This window comes from Montipora capricornis, chromosome 6 (assembly GCF_036669925.1).
Source record: "Montipora capricornis isolate CH-2021 chromosome 6, ASM3666992v2, whole genome shotgun sequence".
In the NCBI taxonomy this organism is placed as follows: domain Eukaryota; kingdom Metazoa; phylum Cnidaria; class Anthozoa; order Scleractinia; family Acroporidae; genus Montipora; species Montipora capricornis.
This window is the reverse complement of record NC_090888.1, coordinates 9856659-9867288: the sequence shown is the minus strand read 5'-3', so window position 1 is coordinate 9867288 and position 10630 is coordinate 9856659. Positions and strand designations below refer to the sequence as shown.

The 10630-nt window shown below is 40.2% G+C and overlaps 1 long non-coding RNA gene and 1 pseudogene across 1 annotated transcript in view; one reads left to right on the top strand and one right to left on the bottom strand.

Annotated features, from left to right (window-relative positions):
- Window positions 1-1780, bottom strand: part of LOC138051507 (uncharacterized) — a 1789-nt gene extending 9 nt beyond the window's left edge. Inside the window, exons 1-3 of the long non-coding RNA XR_011132835.1 lie at window positions 1641-1780; window positions 727-834; window positions 1-178 (exon numbers count right to left, since the gene is read on the bottom strand). The exon at window positions 1-178 is cut by the window's left edge and continues 9 nt beyond it. This is a non-coding gene — a long non-coding RNA (uncharacterized lncRNA). The remainder of the gene's footprint in view (window positions 179-726; window positions 835-1640) is intronic.
- Window positions 1781-9151: 7371 nt separating this feature from the next.
- Window positions 9152-10267, top strand: LOC138051502 (uncharacterized; annotated as a pseudogene).
- The last annotated feature ends 363 nt before the right edge of the window (window positions 10268-10630 follow it).

Here is a 10630-nt window from a genome sequence, read left to right as displayed (position 1 = left end):
TGGCCAGTGTGGGTAACATTTCGGTTCCTTCAGTGGTTCTGCTTTCCAGTTCCTCGACCTTTTGCTGTACTGTTTTTTGTACCGCACTTGGCCAGTCGAGTCTTTCATGTCATCGCGGAACAGATGGAAATTGTGGTCAAGTGCTGCCAGCAAAATTCGTGTGATAAAAACATCATAGCTGTAATATGGAAAAAAATAAACATCACTAGTTGTGGGCTCAATTATAAGCCAGAACGGATGGGATCAGTGTGACATGAAATAGTCTGTACTACGTAAAGAATACTAGTTCAAAAAATGGTCAGTTTGAGTGGTTACTGTCCTGTGACAGGCCAAAATGACATCCACGTACAGGGCTCTATTTTATTGGGTTTTATTGGGAATTGTATCCCAAGTACATCCACTCTTTTTAGTATTACTATTATTTTCATGTTTCTGGCTGAAAGCCTGCTTTAGACTCCCACACTAATTTACTTGCTTAGGCACTCACATGGCAAGTATGTAAACCAGTACTAAGAATTTAATTATACTGATATACATGTATGATACTGTACATTGCATAGTGACATAGTGATATTTCTGCCATGTTTTCAAGTAAACTTTTTGTTTTTCAAGCAAACAAATTTGAAACAGGAAATGTGGAGATGATATTAACTGCAGTAATACAAAAATTAATGACTGTACATTTGTCCACTATATCGCAGCATTTATCGCATTTTTTTACCAAACCCTTAAAGTCTGTTCATCCCCATCACACTGTTCAGCACAGTGCCAGAAATGGTTCCTGATTGGCTCTATCCATTCCCCAACAGCTTCACATCCTCTAACTTTTGAAGCCTGCCAACCAGAATAATGACAGTTATTTTTCACCAAACATGAAACGAAAGGATTTTATAGTAGTGAAAATGCTAAAACTACAGGATGGAAATGGACCCCAAATTGAAATTTTCAGCTATTTTTTGTTCATGTTTTCGCTCTTGCATCACAGATACAAATAAATATGCTATTAGGTAAATTTCCAAGTTGTACTCATCCAAGAATGCATTGTTGAAAGTCTAATTGTAATTCAAATTTCTAAATTCACTCAATCCCCTAAGCCCTAAGTGTATTGAGGGCCTGGTGTTTGCAACAACAGATTGTATTGTTCAGATTCACTGGCTGAACAACAAACACATGACCTTGATCGAACACTGACATCTGGAAATTTTCAATCACAGCATAGCAACCAATACTAGTGAATATTTACTTTATATTAAAAGCAGATTCGTCCCCCATTTTCTCAGGGCAAGTCTAGCTTCTTGAGTGCTTCATATCTTGATGAACGCACATCTGACATACAGGCATGTTTTATAACATTTTAACACCGGCACTTTAACACCAACATCATCAGCATGCACAATGGGAATATGAGGCATGCTCGTGCAACTGAATTTGGCTACATTAATTTAGCAGCTATGTTATAAATGTAAATACATGACTTCTGAAGATAAGAAAATGTGGTCCCTTAAATTCAAACTTGTGCACTGAGTTCTCTGGAGTTCCAGTGAACTGTTTTCGAACCTGTTAACTTCAAAGGAATACTTTTCCTCATTTTTTAGGTATTACTTGACACATGTTTACAGTAAGCCTGAAAATATACCCACCTGCCTTCCACACTGCTGAAGATACTTTCTGCCTCTGGATCTTCCATAGCCTCCATAGGATTTCCCTTCAGTGAAGCAAATGAAGGGTTCAGAGACACTGCCCTTTCCAGAGAGGTAGTGTGTTGTGCCAGCAAATTCCAGTTATATCAACTTCAAAAGACCTTTTAAAATACAACAATACAAATATGACTAGCTGGGCCACTAATAACCGACATGTTTCAGATATTGGAAACTGTAATGGGATTACAAAATAATAATAATAATAATAATAATAATAATAATAATAATAATAATAATAATAATAATAATAAAAGCGTTTGTACATGTACCTTTCACTAACAGAGTCTTTCTCTTTGGAACGGGTTACAACAGTGCTAGTTCCTCGCTAGTTATCCCTTAGCCCTAAAATTACCGAGACTGTTATCTCCAAAACTACTTATCTTTGGAACTTGACAATTGGTGGCAATTTTTAAGTGTAATGCGATCCCTTTCGTAATAGATAACCTAATACTGCATAATTATACGAAAACTCGACAGTTTTATATGACTTAACTTAAAATATTTCTCTCTTTGTAACTGATTACTTGCCTACTTCAGAGTCCTGGGAGAATGCCAAACAATCCTCGCATTTTTCCTGGTAGACAGTTACATTTAAAATCGCTTGGTTTGGCAGGACTTCTACTCTCGTTTTAAGAGTCACATTGTAAGCACCAGTCACAAGTTTAACGTTCAGGAGTACCCAAAGGATCCGCTCCTCAAAATATCCGCTCCTCAGGCTAGGAATTTGCTGGCTGGTTACTAAATAATGGGTGAGAAACTCTCGCTGGGAATTTTGCCGAAACGTTTTTCTTGCTGTGGTCGACCTTTTGAATACCGATGCTGGCTGGAAAAAAAAATCACTTCCCTTCTGGCTTCCTGCGGCTTTTGAAATTGTGCTCTGGCTAATTTTGGCAGCAGCAGTAAAATGACACCTAGTCAGGAAAGTTTAAAGATAGCGCTGGCTGTGAGTGATAACTAAGGTGCACCGCCGGGTAGTGCAAAGTCGAGCGCGTTTTAAGTTAACTGTATACGTCAGTCATTAAAACGCTGTCAGCAAACAATGCAATTTCTTTTTTAAACATCCTTGTCTTTTGTTATGGAGTCAATGTTGGGATTTAGACAGACAACTCATTTTATTTATTGCGCGCGGATATTCCATCTCATTAGTGGTGGTTATAGTCGCAGTCGTTGTTTTGTGGCCCTAGTTTGGGTGATGCAACTGAATTTTTACGGGTTTTGGACAATTTTTGCAACATGCAAACTCTGCTGATTTCTAGCTAAGTAATTCGTTTTCATTTATGTCCTTGCTTTTATCTGAATATCTTTATGCAGGTTTTGGTAAGTTTCTTTATGATCTCAACTGTTTTTTGTATTTTGTGAACCATCTTTATTGCATCCTTCAGTCATCAGCGGGCAGGGTCACTGTTCCAGTAGCTTGGTTAAGAGATCATCATAAAGTATGTCCAGCCGGTAAGAACGCCTTTTGATTTTATCATGTTGATCCTGACAATGGCATGCACCTTCATTAAACCATGACTGTTCAGGAACACTTTTGTTTGACTGGAGCACATAAGGTCTTTTCCTTTCAGTCCTTTCGTTTCGACAAAATGCCAGCAGCAAATAGAATGCTAAACGGAATAATATGTGTAGTTCCATATTTGCGAAAATAGTGTTTTGCTGGCATCATTCTTATGGCGCTTTAATTGGTTCAAAATTCAATCTTGTGAATTTACCAAAACTTCTATCCACCAAAGGTTTGAATTCATCTAATACTCGACTGAATTAATCGAAACCTGAAATTCATCAAAACGCTAAATTCATCGAAACTGTTAAATTCATCAAAACGCTAAATTCATCGAACTGTTTAATTCTTCGAAACCTTAAATTCATCACTGAATTCATCAAAACGTTGAATTCATCGAACTGTTGAATTCGTCGAAACCAGTCTATCACGTCCACTCAAGTCCCACAAACCCTTGCAAGCAAAGTGGCTTTCCTCGTGGTTGGAAGAACTTCGCACCTCGGCGGTGTTGTTCTGGTGGTTGTTTGAGTTTGAATACCGGTAATTTATGGAAAAAGTGGAGAACGCTCGGAAAGGCTCATTGCAGCCGCAAATGGCCTCTCGAGTTCAGCAGCCGCATCTACAGGGGCAGCAGTGTCAGGGGGCGGTCGCGACACACACTTTGAAATTTGACGGTCACAAAATCATTAAGTCTTTTGCATTTGCCAGTAGAGGCATGGTACGATTGTGAGCCTGAGCGTAAATTATAACCGTGGTAGTAAACCATCGGAATCCGGAAGAGACTAAGTGTTAACTGATAAATGACCCGAATCTGCGTTATTTCATCTTATTTGAGGCCTGACAGACGACACAGGATCGGATAACCAAACTGGTGACTGGTCAACGGCTTACTAATTTCATGTTTCTGGAAAGCTCCCTAGATCTGCCTAAATCTATTTTTCCACGTAAAATTGCTAAAAAAATTTGTTTCAAAATTTAAAAAAGCCGCGGAAAGGTCTATTTAAACATGGTAAATAGAATTCAAGACTCGAATGTGCTAATATAATCTCACAGAGATCCTCTGTTAGGTTAAAGGCGGGTATATCTCATCAGTTATTAACAGGTGTCAGAGGAAAAATTGACAAGTAACGCCATAAAATCATTTTGTTCGAGAATAAATTTTGGTTCAGGATCCTTTACACAAAATTCACTGCCAAATCAATGAAATGTTGTAAACGAAGTTTATTTACCTTACAATAGAAAAGTAACGCTTCGTGATATTAACGTGAATTTTAAAACTACGAGTTAAAAGTAGTCGATTATTTCCTCGTCATTAATTAAGTGGAGCGTTAATTTTCACGACCTTATGCGCCTTCTACAATTCCCCCCCCCCCCCCCGGCAAACCGGGGGAGTGGGGAATTTGACCTTTGCTTGCGTGGGGTGGGCAAAATTGAACCCGAAGTGTCAGGTTTGAAATGATGTTTTTCGGGCATAGCATTTGTGAGCTATTGTCTTACAAAAAAGGGCTTCAAAAGGTCGTTATTTAAGACGAAAGGAGCCAACAACGATTGTCCTTTAGTAGGGTATGACATACAAATCCTACGAGAGGGTAGGGCATTTGAACATCATTTTGGCCCAAGAGGGCGGCAACTTGAACGATCCAATCTTCAAAAGCTCAAATTCCCGGGGTTTGCACCGGGAGGGGGGGGGTGTTGAAGTTTCGAGTTGATCGGCGCATTAATTTTTGTTATTTTCGCCCCAAATTCTCTATGCCATGCCAGGCCAAACTAATGAACGAATTGTAGAGAGCCTTGGAAGAGAACAAGGAAAAACAACATTACTTTTTAAGATAGATATCCCCGGTATCATCGACTCTGGGAAAAGCGACCACAGCTGCTTTGCCCTAATCCCGAGTTTAGAAACAATTCCACAAACACTGTTTGCATATTAAATTTTTCGTTCCCATTCTCTCAGCAAATTGTGTTCCTTAGTCTTGTTAATTTACTTCATTTTGCCTTAATTTTCTTATGTGGGAACTAATTTTCCCTTCCATTTACGTTAATGAACGAAATGATATATGAAATAAATCATATACTGCACTGCGGATATGAAATCAAGTAAAGCTATGATCTTCGCAGTTATGGAACCCACAAATGACCAGCTCCCAACGTCAGTGGTTTCATAGCTCAGCTCCTGGATTTTTCAGGCTTCTTTACGCAATTGCTAAAATTTCGTCCACAACTTTGAGGATCATGGCTCTACTTAATTTCATATCCGCAGCTCATATATGATCCATTTCATGAATCATTTCATTGTTGATTCATTCCTAACGGGAACATTAGAACCCACCAATAACCAGTTCCCAACATCAGTGGCTTTATAGCTCAGTTGGTTAGAGCGTAGCACCGGTATAGCGAGGTCACGGGTTCAAACCCCGTTGAAGTCCTGAAATTTTCAGGCTTTCCTACGCAATTGCTAAAATTGTGTCCATAACTACGAGGATCATAGCTTTGCTTAATTTACGTTAATTTAAGCATTAATTCCTATTAACACAATTCGCTGTGTGCCTCCGATATCTCTGATCCGAGTCGTTTAGCGTTGGCATGGTAAACGAGATTCTTTGAAAGTATATATTAATCTTAATTAATTTGTTATTCTTACAGCATCTGAGATAATTTGTGCAAGTGGCTGACACGCTGTTTGCTTTAAAGTTGTATTACGATTGGACCAACAGAGCGGTTGAACGCATGACTACCACATGTAGATACATGTAAGTCGAGGCGGGTGATCGAATTTAGCATTCTTTCTTTTTGTTAAAATTTTCTCTGTCGGTAAAGTTCCAAATCCCACAGCGATATTTGGGCGAGGAAAACACTGGCACCGCTGATAAAGACAAGACAAGACAAGACAAGGACAGACGAGACTATATATTTACTTCAAACATATAGAGTTTACGTAACCTGCGTATATTGACGGGTATTAGTAATAAATAAATAAATAAATAAATAAACAGTATTAGTAGTATTAGTTAACAAATAAAGAAGCCTTGACTGTGCTCTGTTCTGTTGTAAAGTACGCAGGAAGCGGCTAGAGCACGCAAGAAATGTAGAGGGAAACACGAGCCGATAGGCGAGTATTTCTCCCTACTTCTTGAGTGCTCTAGCCGCTTCCTAAGTTATCCCTTATCCCTAAAATTACCGAGACTGTTTTCTCCAAAACTACTTATTTTTGGAACTTGACAACTGGGGGCAATTTTTAAGTGTAAAGCGATCCCTTTCTTAATAGATAACCTAATACTGCATAATTATACGAAAACTCTACAGTTTTATATGACCTTAACTTGAAATATTTCTCTCTTTGTAACTGATTACTTGCCTACTTCAGAGTCCTGGGAGAATGCCAAACAATCCTGGCATTTTTCCTGGTAGACAGTTATATTTAAAAATCGCTTGGTTTGGCAGGACTTCTACTCTCGTTTTAAGAGTCACATTGTAAGCACCAGTCATAAGTTTAACGTTAATTTCATGAGCGTTAATTTCCTCTCATGGTATGGTACATTCACTTGTGCGATTGTAACAGGTCGAGAATTGTTTCAAAATCAGAGACCCGTATATGTTAAATTTCACCCGTTACAACTTATTAATAAACCAGGCGTTTAATAGAAGCTGAACTGCCCTGGAAATCGTGTACTCTCCTCTTCCACATGGAATCTTTTGTTAAAAGAGAATTATACACTTGTTTAAATAGACTTTAACTTCATGCCGTGTCCGCCGAGAGCTCATCGATGGGTTTTTGAGTACTGCAGTGGACATTCTATTCACGGGTGTTTTTCTTCTATTTTTCAGGCGGGTTTAAACACAACATGTCTTCATTCTTGTGTTTTATTGTAGTGGCAAGGAATGTTCTCGTTAAAAAAATGTGGCCTTTTTTTTCGTCCGTTCGTTTAACGTATTTCTGGCGACTGAAATACCTTACTCGCTTCGGGTTACTCCGAAACAAAGATGGCCATGCCACATTACAAGCCTAGAAATAGGTTTGCAGCTTAATTAAGAATCGCATTTCACTTGCGTTTCTCCACTGAAGAAAGAAAACAGTCAAGTTATCCTATAAATTGACTCATTTGACTCATTACAAATCACTTTCAGTCAGCCCAGTCGTTCATAAGGGTATTTCTTGCGAAGTTATTGGGTGCAACAGTTTAGAATCCAATTGAGGCCTTACACTACTGTAAAATTGATGTCAAAATCGTTAAAAACATTTAGAATCCGAGCTTTCGCCGATCTACGGCATCATCAGGGATAAGAAAAAATATTCCGCGTAGGGCTTATATACAGGTGGAAAGTAAAGTAAAAATGAGTAAAGAGCGAGAGAATGTGGGGGTAAAATGCCTGAGATAAATAAAAAGGTATGAATATGAATAAAAACGAGTGATATGATCTAATGACCGAGTGTAAAGAAGATATGCTAAGCAATTTCTAGAATAAAACCAAACATTCTGTGCACGCATAATGTTATTTATGTCGAGCTATGACGGTCAAGCATTAATCCGTAAGCCTGGTATGTGTCAAGTATCACCACTGGAAATAAAGGGGGGCGTTCCCTAGAGTATAAAAGATATTTCTCTGGAGCAATTCGCCCTTCTTCCCTTGGCCCTCGTACCGTTGGTATCTCGCGAAGAAAACATTTTTTCCTACACTAGTTCCAAGAACTTTCAGGCAAGTACCTGTTTTTACTTTGGACTATTTTGTTCCCTCTTTCGCCCTCAGTTTACAACACTGTTTCCCAGGCGGTGATATGTCGGCAACACGTGTTTTGATACTTGGCCATTCCTTTATTCGCCGTTTACGCGAATATATAGGGCGGAATGCTGCTCTCGATGCTAACTTGAATATTCTCGAAGACATAGAGTTAAAATGGCACGGGGTCGGGGGAAGAACAGTCCTTAAGACTGTTCAATTTGATCTTTCTGTGGTTGCACAGTTTAAGCCTGACATAGTTATCTTACAGCTAGGAACTAACGACTTAAGCCATCTTTCTCCGGTGAACGTTGGCTCAGCAATTGAAGACCTTACCAGGTCCCTCCATGATTCGCTTAAAGTCAAATGTGTATGTGTCTGTCAAACTATTTATCGAACGGGGGCTCCTATCTTTAACAAGAACGTACTCCTCTTAAATCGGTAATTAAAAGTAGTGTTAGAGCCCATCCCCTATGCAATGTTCTGGAGCCATAAAGGGTTTTGGAGAGCAAAAACTAATTTTATGGCCCATGACGGGATACATTTAAACGGCATTGGTCAGTACAAGCTCTATCGTAGTTTGAGGGGGGCAGTTCTACGTTGCCTACAATCGTTATAGCCGCACATTGGGCAAATTTAAGCTATGTAACAAATTTGAAACAACTTCTTATCTATACTGCTCACCTTGCCCAGGCATTTTATGGTTTTTTATTTTACTGTCTTAAGATTTGCCAGTTCCGTTTTGTTTTAAGCCAAGCCGAATTGTCAGTTGTTGTTTGTTTTAACAGCCCCTGTTTGTTGTTTGCCGTTGGGTTTTACTCCCACGAGCAATGGCTGTGCTTGTTCGGTTCCTTTGAACCATGGTTGGCACGTCCAACGTGCATTTATGGCTTTGGCGATAATTTATTATGTGCTTACTCCTGCCATATGAGTGTACAATTCTTTGACCGCCTCTTTACGAGTGGTCCAATGCACTCGGCACAGGCGGTAATGCATTGTTTTTGGGAACTTGGCTTTTTTCTCTTTTTCTCTTTTTCATCCGGTTACATATCATTGCTCATCAACCAGATTTAAGGAAATCTGTGGAACTGCCCCACCTCAACTGTGACCAAAAATTTAGGATGGAATTTCATCTTGTCATATTACGCCGTATTCCTTCTTATCAATTTTCTTTCGAAATCAAACAGCATTCCATGGTATTTAATTACCTAATTTTATCTGTTATCGATAAGTCATGCCTCATAGGAAGCGTCCGGCACAGCCATCAAGGACAGGCCGCCAAACATGTTCTAAGCGAGTGCGGACATCAGAGCTTACTACAACGGTCCCACCTCTCCCTGAACAAACTAATAACAACCCCGGTTTGGTCTCCTTGGACGTAAACGCTCTCTCCGCCACCATATCGACGGCCATCTCGGAAGCGGTGAAAACAGCATTATCTAAGGACAGTCTCACCGAGATCTTGAGACAAAACACGTTTGAGGACAGCACGTCGATTGAAACCACCTTAGCAGGCCAGTCTCAAGCCGACCTGTCTTCAGATAGCGTCACTTCAGCTGTGAGCAGCCATGTTAGTAGCCTCACTGGTGCAGGTACAAGAAATGATTTTCTGCTTCTGGGTTCCGACAATGTGCAACCTAAACAAATTTTTACTAGTGTGTCAGGAAATCTTAGTTCCCGGGTGGGTTCCAAAATTAAAGCTAAAATCTGGGCTACAAATATGTGGAATTTGGGGCCTTATTAGCATCCACCCCTCAAATCGATAAGTATGCGTTATCGATGACCTCCTCCTCTGGGCTATCAAAGCAGCCGCGGCTGACCCTTGAGCCGTATCACGCAACAAAGAAGGTTTCCAACATACAACAGTGGGTTTCGGTGTTTAACATTTTGGTCTCGGTCTATACTGAGCGATACCAGAGTGAAACCCCGCAGTTGATGAAGTATTGCGAGGTAGTCCGTGACATTGCTTTGTCGAACGGGGATTGGCTCTGGTATGACGAACAATTTCGTTATCTGAGGCAATCTGCACCCGATAAATATCCATGGGATCAAATACATTGGGAACTTTGGTTGAGGTCCTCAGCTAATTTTCGGAGATCACAGTCGATCCCCAATAAGCCCCAAGCCTCGAGACGCCAGCATTTTCGTCCGAATTCATGCCGGAAAACACTGCCAAAAGTTTCAGGTCGAACACGTCTGCTATAAATGTGGAGCAAAGCACCCAGCAATTCAATGCTCAGTACCAACCCCTCATCAGCGGTATAGTGGAGTTAAACCAAAAGGAAACTCTATTCAAGTATCAGGCCCTTCACAGCCCGCCAGTAACCCCCGTAAGGGTGGACAGGCTTGAATGCCTCTTACACAAAAAGCATTTTCTTGTCGATGGTTTCCGTTGTGGCTTTCGTGTTAATTTTGTTGGTGATCGGCTCCTTTTTCAATCTCCTAATCTCAAAAGTGTCCTCGCCCAACCGGAAATTGCTAGAATGAAATTGCGCAAGGAATGCGACGCAGGCCGAATTGTGGGTCCTTTTAAAACTCCCCCTTTTACGAACTTTCGTACGTCTCCCTTGGGCGTTGTACCCAAGAAAGACCCATCTGAATTTCGTTTGATTCATCATTTATCCTATCCCAAAGGAAATTCGGTTAATGATGCTATTCCTGACTATTGTTCCTCTGTCAAATACGCATCCGTTAGTGATGCGATCCCAGCCAT